The sequence below is a fragment of the Mobula hypostoma genome, unplaced genomic scaffold, assembly GCF_963921235.1.
Source record: "Mobula hypostoma unplaced genomic scaffold, sMobHyp1.1 scaffold_36, whole genome shotgun sequence".
Classification (NCBI taxonomy): Eukaryota; Metazoa; Chordata; class Chondrichthyes; order Myliobatiformes; family Myliobatidae; genus Mobula; species Mobula hypostoma.
Window position 1 is genome coordinate 4349567 of NW_026948187.1, and position 11132 is coordinate 4360698.

General features: G+C 47.3%; 1 protein-coding gene across 1 annotated transcript in view; it reads right to left on the reverse strand.

The window, feature by feature from the left end:
* The window catches only part of LOC134341672 (NACHT, LRR and PYD domains-containing protein 3-like), a 43515-nt gene extending 36540 nt beyond the window's left edge, over window positions 1–6975 (reverse strand). Inside the window, exon 1 of the mRNA XM_063039598.1 lies at window positions 6932–6975. The gene's annotated coding sequence lies outside the window, so the exon portion shown is untranslated. The remainder of the gene's footprint in view (window positions 1–6931) is intronic.
* Window positions 6976–11132: the final 4157 nt, after the last annotated feature.

Here is an 11132-nt window from a genome sequence, read left to right on the forward strand (position 1 = left end):
GAAAGCAGAACTTGCCTTTGCTATTCTGCAGTTAACTTCTGTATCAATAGTCACTGGTCGGGAGAGGGTGCTGCCAAGGTAAGTAAACTGGTCCACTGCCTGTAATTTCTGTCCTTTGACTGTGAATTTCGGTTCTGTGTTCGGTGCATGAGGAGCAGGCTGGTGCATGATTTCGGTCTTTTTGATGTTGATAGTGAGTCCAAAGTTGTCACAATCCGTGGAGAATTTGTCCATATTGACTTGCATCTCTGGCTCCGAGCCAGCATACAGGGCGCAGTCGGTGACAAAGAGGAAGTCCCTCAGAACAGTCTCCTTCACTTTGATAATAGCTTGAAGTCTGCTCAGGTTGAAGAGCTTCCCATCCACTCTGTACTTGAGGCTGATTCCAGCATCACTGTCCTGGAAGGCATCAATCAGCATGGCAGTAAACATCATGCTGAACAGTGTGGGTGCGAGCTCACAGCCCTGTTTGACGCCACTGGTGACTGGAAACGCCTTAGAGGATTATCCGCCGTCCAGCCTGGTGTATGAGGCTGGGCATCAAGGACTTGACAGACTACGTGAGGGAAAAAATAGGCTTGACTGTACCAGTGACGTTGTCCTCCCTGGCGCTCTGAGCACTGCTTCGAGACATTCAATACATGCGACCCACGAAAACTAACTCCCCTCGCCCCCCGACAGCTCAGCAGTCAATGTCTGTAACACGAGACGTAATAAGGAATCTGCAGAGGTGTTGGGACAGAAACCATCCAGGCTGAGCTCGCATACAGTGTGCACATCAGCGCATTCATGTCTTCATCGTCAACAATTCACTCGCCCAGGCTGCTGTTCCCACATGCTTCAAATCAGCCACCATCTTCCCTATACCAACGAACTCTACACATTCAGAGCAAAACGACTACTGTCCGGTGGACCTGACGCCAATCAGCATGGCCTGCTTTGAACGGCTGATAACGGCACACATCAACAACTCCAATCCTTGCTCACTGGGCGCTCAACAATGAATTTACCTACCGAATCACTCCAGGGCAGATGCCATAGCATCTGTCATTCCCCTTGGGACACTTGTGTCAGAATGTTGTTTCTGAGTTTCAGTTCGGCATGTAACACTATTGTCCCACAGACATTGGTGAACAAATCCCTTCTCAGCCATCCAAACACACCACTGAGCAACTGGATGTTGGGCTTCCTAGAGAACAGACCGCAGCCAGTCAGGTTGGACCGCTTGTCCATTCCCATTACCGTGAACTCGGCTGCGTGTTGTACACTCTGCTCACACATGTCTGCATGGCCAAACACACAATAACCACATTGAAGACACATTGTGGTGGGGATCATCAGCGACAATAATGATATGTCAGACAGAGAAAACAGCTTAAGGCCTGGAGCCAGTCAAATAACCACTTTCCCAATGTCAACAAGACAAAGAGGATGGTTATCGACTTCTTTCTCCTTCTTGATTTTATAAACCTACAGTGTCACCCAAATTCTCCTGTGCTCCGTGGAATAAAGATCCAGCTCGGCCAACCTCTCCCTATGACTCGGCCCTCTAGTCCAGGCAGCATCCTCATCAATCCCTTCTGCACCCTCTCCAGCTCGATAATATATTTCATACAATAGGGTGATCACAACTGTACAGAATACTCGCTGCAGCCTCACCAGCTATTTGTATAACTACAATGTAATGTCTGTAATCCAAAACTCAATGCCTGACTGATGAAGGCCAGCATGATTAAAGCCTGATTTTCCACCCTCTACACCTGTAGGTCTGCTTTCAGCGAACTTTACTCTTGTAATCCAAGGTCGCTCTTTTCCACAACACTTGGTGCTCCGCCATTCAGCATATCAGGCCCACCATGGTTTCACTTTCCAAAATGCATCATCTTTCACTTGTCCAAGTTGAAAACCATTTGCTTTCTCTCGGTTCTATCTCCATAACTGACAAACGTCTCTTAGAAATACATTCCAACATGTTGCAATATCAGCAAGACTCCCTATTTTAGCATCACAACTTGCTAACCATGCTATGTACATTCATATACAAATCAAAGTCATCAATAACGTAACACACTTAAAAGTTGCTGGTGAACGCAGCAGGCCAGACAGCATCTCTAAGAAGAGGTACAGTCGACGTTTCGGGCCGAGACCCTTCGTCAGGACTAACTGAAGGAAGAGCTAGTAAGGGATTTGAAAGTGGGAGAGGGAGCGGGAGATCTAAAATGACAGGAGAAGACAGGAGGGGGAGGGATGGAGCCAAGAGCTGGACAGTTGATTGGAAAAAGGGATATCAGAGGATCATGGGACGGGAGACGCACGGAGAAAGAAAGAGGGAGGCGTGAAGCCTAGGGGATGGGCAAGGAGTATAGTGAGAGGGACAGAGGGAGAAAAAGGAGAGAGAGAAAAAGAATATAACAATATAATAATGAATAAATAAACAACGACTGGGGTACAAGGGGGAGGTGGGGCATTAACGGAAGTTGGAGAAGTCAATGTTCATGCCATCAGGTTGGAGGCGACCCAGATGGATATAAAGTGTTGTTTCTCCAACCTGATTGTGGCTTCATCTTTACAGTAGAGGAAGCCGTGGATAGACATGTCAGAATGGGAATGGGACGTGGAATTAAAATGTGTGGCCACTGGGAGATCCTGCTTTCTCTGGCGGACAGAGCGTAGGTGTTCAGCGAAACGGTCTCCCAGTCTGCGCCGGGTCTCGCCAATATATAGAAGGCCACACCGGGAGAACCAGTCACAGTGTATCACCCCAGTCGACTAACAGGCGAAGTGTTGCCTCACCTGGAAGGACTGTCTGGGGCCCTGAATGGTGGTAAGGGAGGAAGTGTAAGGGCATGTGTAGCACTTGTTCCGCTTACAAGGATAAGTGCCAGGAGGAAGATCGGTGGGGAGGGATGGGTGGAACTATTGGCCAAGTGAGTCGCGTAGGGAGCGATCCCAGCGGAAATCAGAAATGGTGGGTGGAGGGAAAGATGTGCTTAGTGGTGGGATCCCGTTGAAGGTGGTGGAAGTTACGGAGAATAACATGTTGGACCCTGAGGCTGGTGGGGTGGGTAGCTGAGGACCAGGGGAACCCTATTCCTAGTAGGGTGGCGGGAGAATGGGACGCGAGCAGAAGTGAATGAAACGGGAGAGATGCTTTTGAGAGCAGAGTTGATGGTGGAGGAAGGGAAGCCCCTTTCTTTAAAAAAGGAGGACATCTCCTTCGTCCTGGAATGAAAAGCCTCCGTGTTCCCGTGCTCCAGACCAGGGTTCTGCGTTCCTGTCGTCCCAAGTCCAGGGTTCCGAGGTTCCTGTCGTCCCAAGTCCAAGGCTAGGCTGTTCCTGAATACCAAGTCAAGGCATCGTGTTCTCGTCATGTCCATTGCCTCGTCCTACCCATGTGTTTCGTCCTGTGCTGGAGTCCCCTCGTCCTGTACTGGAGTTCCCTGGTCTTGAAAGGAGTCTCTCGTTCCGTCCTGTAGCCTCTCCTAGTTCCGGAGTCCGAGCCCGAGTCAAGGCACAGGTTCTGGGTCCTTGTCCAGTCCCTGGCTCAGAGTCCGAATCGAAGCCTTGTTATGTCCTCGCCTCGAAGAAGCCAAGCCTCGTCATGTCCTCGCCTCGAAGTACCCAAGCCATGAAGAACCCAAGCCATGTCCATTCCTGTAGCCACGTCATGTCCTCGCCTAGTTCCGGGGTCCGAACCCGAGACAAGACCAGGTTCTGTGCCCTTGTCGAGTCTCCGGAACTGAGTCCAAGCCCAGGCTCCTAGTTCCCATTTCTTTGTCCTGGTCCCGCTTGCTTAGCCAATGTCCCAGCCCAAGTTTGTGTTCTTGTCCCAGTTCTCTAGTCAAGTCCTGTTTCTAGTCCTTCGTTGTCTGTGTCTTGCATTTGGGTCCGATCCCAGCGCCCCCCTTATCAGAGGGACGCTTTGCAGCCGGCGATTTGCCGTGGTTTTCCTGCCACTTCTGATTCTCAAATTAAGGTGGAATTGAAACTTAACAAAGCTCTGCCTGGGTTGGGGCTCAGGCTGGCTCACTGGTCTGTAGATTGTGAGAGGATGCGGATAAACCTGCTTGTCTCCAGCAGCCAGACGGAGCTCATTTGTTTACTATCTTATTGGTCAGCGGGAATTTGCTCAGCCCAGTTGGCTGCCATCTTTTCCTCAGGGTGGCTGGGACGAAATGCTTTTAATGTAAAATTGTAAAATACTGTATAAGATATTGGGAATTCAGTAATTCAGTCTACATCTGTGAAAGGAGAAATGGTGGAAGACCCAGTTTCAGATATGGAGCTGTCCAAGATGCTGCAGATCTGCTGAGCGATTCCAGTATTTTCTTCTTCTCGCTTTACATTTCCAGCAACAGTGGTATTTTTTCACTATTTTAATGCAGAGATATTAAAATTGCAAAATGTCTGGGACACCCAAAAACTGTTCAACATATTTGTGGAGATTCAATTGCCACCCCTACCAATTTGTTGGTTATCAGTTCATTCCGACCCTGGTGTAATACAGACCAAGTTTCGTCTGGCAATTCACTGCAACAGAACTTCCCTCAGGCGTCTTGGACCCCACCGGGAGGGGATGTCGACATGGTGGGTCTGGACCTGCGCAGCTCTCTGCTGACCTAAAACTCATTCACGTACACGCAATTCCGTTCTGAGGAGTGGGATATAAACCCCACTAACTGACTAAATGGAACCATCATCATCCTATGGGATGGATATCCAAAGAAGAAGAAGAAGAAGAAGAAGGTGTAATACATTCCATACAGTCAATGCTCGCAGCATTCTTTCCTCCCACTATCATTACTGATACACACATCACACTCGTTACAGGCCTCTATTTACTAAATCCATCTTCAATCGCTTGCCGGCATGGAGTTCGGTCAAAATAGTTATGTTCTGGTAAAACTACAAATTGTTTGACAGACAATCGCCACGATCTTCAGTATCACTGCAGACTGTGGAAATTTCAATCCCAGCTATAGAATTACCGATATACTGCCCGTTCCATATTCTCCGAGACTCCATCCGAACATTACAACCTACACAATGACTGCCCTGTGACGCTTTGGCATCAGCGATTTGTCGTGGTGTTCCTAGCATTTCCGATTCACAAACTGAGGAGAAACGAACCTAACGATCGTCTATCCATCTTAATGTAAAATTCCTGCAAAATACATTGTCTTTTTTCTCTTTGTTTTACTGCACAGATGATATCTGACTGCAAAATATTTCGGGCGGCCAAAGCTGTTTAACAAATTTGTGTAATGCCAGCTGCACCACACCAATTTGTTAGTTTTCAGTTCACTCCGACCCTGGTGTAACACATTCCATACCGTCAATACTCACAGCATCCTTCCGTCCATCTATCACTCTGTTGCAGTTGCTCCTGAGGGCACCGTCTCTACGCTACGTAACGGTGACCTCAGAGCGGGAAACACGTGCAACACCTCTTGCAGCTCCGGGGGGCTGTTGCCCTGGAAACGGAGGAAGTAGCTCACCGCAAATAATTGCGAAAGGAAATAACAAGCTTCATACAATATGCTACGAGTTTCATAATGACAAAAAAAAAGCACTGCAGCCATTTTGTAACGATGAAATTAAAATGTAATGGTTTAATGGCTGCTGCATTTACCCTGCCTCGTGCTGTATTCAAGTAAACATCAATTAATCGAACAAGAAAAACACAGCTCCTGGAAGGCTCAGTGAGGTAGAAGTGCAGTACAATACTTCAGAATGAGACAAAGGTTAGAAGAAAGACGGTAGATATACATCATTGACGTGGTGAGATACAGGCTGGAAGGAGGTTTAACAAGATGGCACGGAATGATCAGATAGAACCAGTTGGGAGAAGGGATCGAGAACAATCACTGATGGCTCTTCAGCATTACACAGATACTGAATTAATAGAACATACTACTATATGCAGTATATATATGATCCTGAAATGTCAATGCTACTACAAACAAGAATGTTTGCATGTAACCTTTATCCTTGACCGCACCATAGAAAACATCCCATCCGGATACTTTACAACTTCCTACAGTTATTATTCTTCGTTTGACTGCAGGAAATAGCATAGATCTATGGACACAGCTGAGCACATCATAGAAACTCCCCTCCATGGACTGTCTATATGCTTCCCGCTGCCTCAGTGAATCAGGAAACATAATCGAAGATTCCCACAACCCTAGACATTCTCAATTCTCAACCACCCATCGGGTCGAAGATTAAAAAAAAAACAACAGTAAACATACCACTAGGCTCAAGGACGGCTCCCATTCTACTGCTATAAGCAAACTGAAAATTCCTCATCATGATACGATGGACTCCTGACCTCACAATGTAACTCGATGTGACTTTGCATCATAAGTCTACCTGCATTGAACTTTCTCTGTAACCATAAACCTTTGTTACACTCTATTAATGTTTTATCTAATATACTGTTTTACTAATATACTTTTTGCCCACACAAAAAGAGGGGACGTCACAAATCTGGATCTCACTGCTTTGTCTGAACTGACGAAAGATGAAACTGCTCATACACGTGGAGCAGGGTCCCGCAGATGCGATTGCTTCGTTTAACCTCCGGCTGCAAGAACACAACAGGCCGAATGGCCGCTTCCCGTGTCTTGGTATTACCTAACACAGTTATCGGCCCCAGGCATCCAACCAGGTGAAGTTTGGATCCGATACCGCGCGAGGTGATGGAGGCAATTTTTCCCAGGTACAACTCAACCGATGATTGCAGTCCCGCCATCACCACCTCACCTACTCCTAGGACTAAAGCAACAGGGGCTGAGCGGCGGCTCATCTCAGGCGGTTCGGTGTGAAGGCCCCACAACCCGGATCGACCCTGGCAGGTTCTCTCCATCAACCCGGGCCGACCCGCCAGTTTCAAACATGCCCGCTCGGAACGGCCTGAAATACTCACCGATGGGAACTTGATGTACTTGCCGCGCAGACAGTAATCCTTTACCCCGTCTCCCCCGGACGATCCGCTTCAACACAGAACGGAAAAAAAAACAATGAACATCGGAGGCTGTGCATGCGCAGTTTGAGCTCCACGTCTTCAGAGCCGGGGCGGGGGTTTTGGAGGCAGAACAAAGAAGTTAGAAAGGAACGCATAGACCATGGAGCATAGGTTGTTCAAAATTTAAAATAATAATAATAATAATAAACCGATTCCCCATTTTAATTCTGTGGAAATATTAGACAACGTTGTTTGCTGCTTTGAATCTTCTGGAAGGGGGTTTAACTGAAGTGTATACATTTTCGAGACACACTGATAAATGAAAAAGGCTTAATTCTCTCATAAATACTGTCGTACATGGGGAAACATTAGATGCACCGCAGCTCGTAGCAGTGAAATTAGTCAAGAAAAAATAAATGCCCACCCACAACGAGAGGACGTGACAGATCCGGATCTCATTCCCTTGTCTGAACGGAAGTAAGATTAAAATGCACAACCACGAGAAACAAACGCACAGATGCTGCAGATCTGCGGTAAAATAGGAAAATGGCGGGGGATCAAAAGACGGGCTGAAGGTCTCCCTCCTAAAGTGGTGACTCTGCTCTTCGCCCCTCATACACTGCATGACCCACCTGCCGCGTTTTTACACATTATTTCACATTTACACCAGCTACATTTTTAATTATTCCTCCGTATCTTTTCCCTTTCTGCTTCCTTGGGTCAAGGATTTACGGGTTCGGTCCCCATACCACTTCGCCATACAGTTTACACCCGGACCGGAAATGTGCAGGTTCCAGTCAAATCAGTTCTATGTTTACAAACACTAACTTCTATTCGCATTCCCCCGGCCTCACTGGAGAGTGAAAATGTAACATCACCAAGTGAGAAACAGCAGGAGGTGGCCATTCAGCCCATCGAACGATCGAAAAGATGGCGGCTGCGCTCCCATCTCAGCCACATGTTTCTGCCTTATCCTCATTTCCTCGATCCCTTCTGCCTCCACAAATCTGCAGATCTCTATTTTGCGTGTGGACAATCATGAATCTTTACTGCCTTCTCTGGTGGGGATTTACAAGCATTCACCACCCTCGAAGTGTAGACATTTCCCCTCATTTCAGTCCCCAGCAATCCACACCATTTTTCATTGGTTCAACCGCTAATGATGTTGTGCATTTTGATGTGTTCACTTCTTCGTCCTCGGTTCTCTAAATTAAAGGCTTATCGCGCTTAATATTTCTTCACATGATGATCCGACCACTCCAGGGATCAGTCTGGTGATTGTTCTTTGCATTCCTTATCACAGAATCTCTCTAACCTCTCTGTTACTCCTCTATGAAAAGAAAACTTTCAAAGTTCTTTTGGAACTCGGCAGGTCAGGTAGCGTCTGCGGAAAAGAGTAAGCAGTCGACATTTCGGACCGAGACCCTTTTTCAGGACTGAGATTGAAGAGGGGAGATGCCTAAATTAAAAGGCAGTGAGCGCAAAGAGGCCTTCTGGAAGGGGATAAGGAAAGCCAGGTGGGTGCGAAAGTGCTGGAGAAGAAATAATCTTATAGGAGAGGAGAATGGACAATAGAAAAAAGTGAGGGAGGAAGGGCCCATGGGGTAAGTAATAAGAGGTGAGAAGAAGTAAAAGGTCAGAGTGTGGAATACGGAACGGGAGAGAAGTGAAAATTTTGATCACCGGAAGGAGAAATCGCCATTTCTTCTGTTGGGGTCATCTACTGTATCCGGTGTTTCCGGTGTCGCCTCCTTGGTATCAGTGAAACCCGACGTAGACTGGAGACAACTTCGTCAGAAAAAGAGGGATCATGCCCATTTTAATTCTACTTCCCATGCCTATTCCGATATGTCAGTCCATGGCCTCCTCTACTGTCGCAACGGGGGTGGATTCAGATTGGAGGAACAACACCTTATATTCCGTTTGAGCAGCCTTCAAGCTGTCGCCATGAACATGAGTTTCTCGAATTTCCGGTAGTTGCCCACCCCCTCCCACACCATTCCCCATTATCTGCTTACCTGCCCATAACTTCCCTCTGGTGCTCCTGCCCATTAGTTTTTTATCCATGGTTTCTCCCCTCTCATATCAGGTTCCCCATTCCCCAGACCTTTATCTCGTTCACCAATCAACTTTCCAGATCTTTACTTCACCAGCGCCTGCGTCCTTGTGATGCTTCCTCCAGTCCCCCACCATTGTGATGCTTCCTCCAGTCCCCTACCATTGTGATGCTTCCTCCAGTCCCCCACCGTTGTGATGCTTCCTCCAGTCCCCCACGTTGTGATGCTTCCTCCAGTCCCCCACCATTGTGATGCTTCCTACAGTCCCCCACCGTTGTGATGCTTCCTCCAGTCCTCCACCGTTGTGATGCTTCCTCCAGTCCCCCACCATTGTGATGCTTCCTCCAGTCCCCCACCATTGTGTATTCTGACTTCTCTCCTTCCATTGCAGTCCTGAAGAATGGCCTCGGCCTGAAACGTCAACGGTTTACTCTTGCCCGGAGATGCCGCCTGACCTGCTCAGTTTCTCCAACACGCTGTGTGTGTTGCTTCCAAAAAAATACTAATCAAACATCCAACTGAACTGATCTTTTTTGCTTACACAATGTCTATATTCTTCCATTTTTTCCCATCAGCCTGCCTATGTAAATGGCTCTTAATGGCCCCTGATGTATCTGCATCTGCCATCACCCAGTCAGCACATTCCAGCTACTCGCCGTTCGCTGTGTGGAAGAGCTTGTCCCTCACATCGCTTTTAAAATTACCCTTTCTCACCTCGAATACATGGTCTCTTGTATAAGACATTTCAAGCCTGGGAAAAATATATTGTCTGTCTACTCTATCTATGAGTATCGTAATCCTATAATCCTTCAGCAAGTATCGCAGCAGCCTGCGGGGCTCCAGAGAAAACAACCCCGGTTTGTCCGGACTCTCATTATAGCTCATGCCCTCTAATCCAGAGAATATCATGGCAAAACTCTTCTGTACCCTGTTCTAAACCCGGACATCCTTCCTAGAATGAGGCGACCAGAACTGTGTGAAACACTCCAGTTGAGGCCTAATACGTGTTTTATAAAGCTGCAACATAACTTCCTGACTTTGCAACTCAATGCTTTGACTAATAAAGGTCAGCATACCATTTCCCTTCTTAGCCACTCTATCAATCTGTGTGGCCACCGTCAGGGAGCGATGAACTTGGATTCCAAGATGCTCCTGCTCATCGACATTATCCAGGATTTTGCATGGAACAGTGTCCCGTCTCTTTAATTTCGGCCTGCTGAGCTGCCAAGATGATCATCACTAATCAAATCTCACTGAGATTTCTCAGGTCCTGTTGAATTTATTGCCAAGTGCACAAGTACGGGAAGGTACAGGTACAGAGAAACACTGACTTGTGGCAGCATCACAGGTAAGTACATTCAGATAACACACGGTACACAAATTATACGATTTTCTGTCATTAATAATATAGAAATATAGGTTTTATGTCATTGAAAATAAATAAATATACATTTTTATGTCATTAGCAGTGTATAAATACACATTTTATGTCATGACTATTATATACATATACATTTTGTGTCAACAACGGACTTGGAAATTGAATTTTGTCCCTCAGCCAAATTGATAACACAGTTTGGGAACACCTGGTCTCCAAACACCGGTCCTTACAACACCGACTGGGACATCCTGCAGGCTCAAGAAGGATCTGGTTAATCCTTGTATTTAAACACACAGACAGAAGGAACAGGAGCAGGCCACTCGGCCACTTCAGTCCGTCCAGTCATTCAATAAAATCCCGGGCCGATCCATCCGTGTCCTCCAACACCACTCCTATCCCCACTTTGCCCAGATATTTGGCCCCGCTTGCAGGTCAGCAGTCTGCCGGTGTTTGCCCCCAAATGTGGTGAATCCCTCTGCTCGCCACCACCGTGGGCTAAGACATTTCTACAGATGAACCCTTCCTGCCCCCACCGGGACAAACATCCTGTCCACCCGCTCTCACACCATCTTCATTCCGCCCCCCCCCCCCCCACTTCTCGTGTCGGGATCTCTCCCTCCCAGGGAACTGTCATCAAGGCCATGTTCCGAGCGTCTCCTCCTACCTCTCTGCGATACTTCAGACTTTGGCCGGAGGAGATTATATATAATCGCCCCTAACTTCC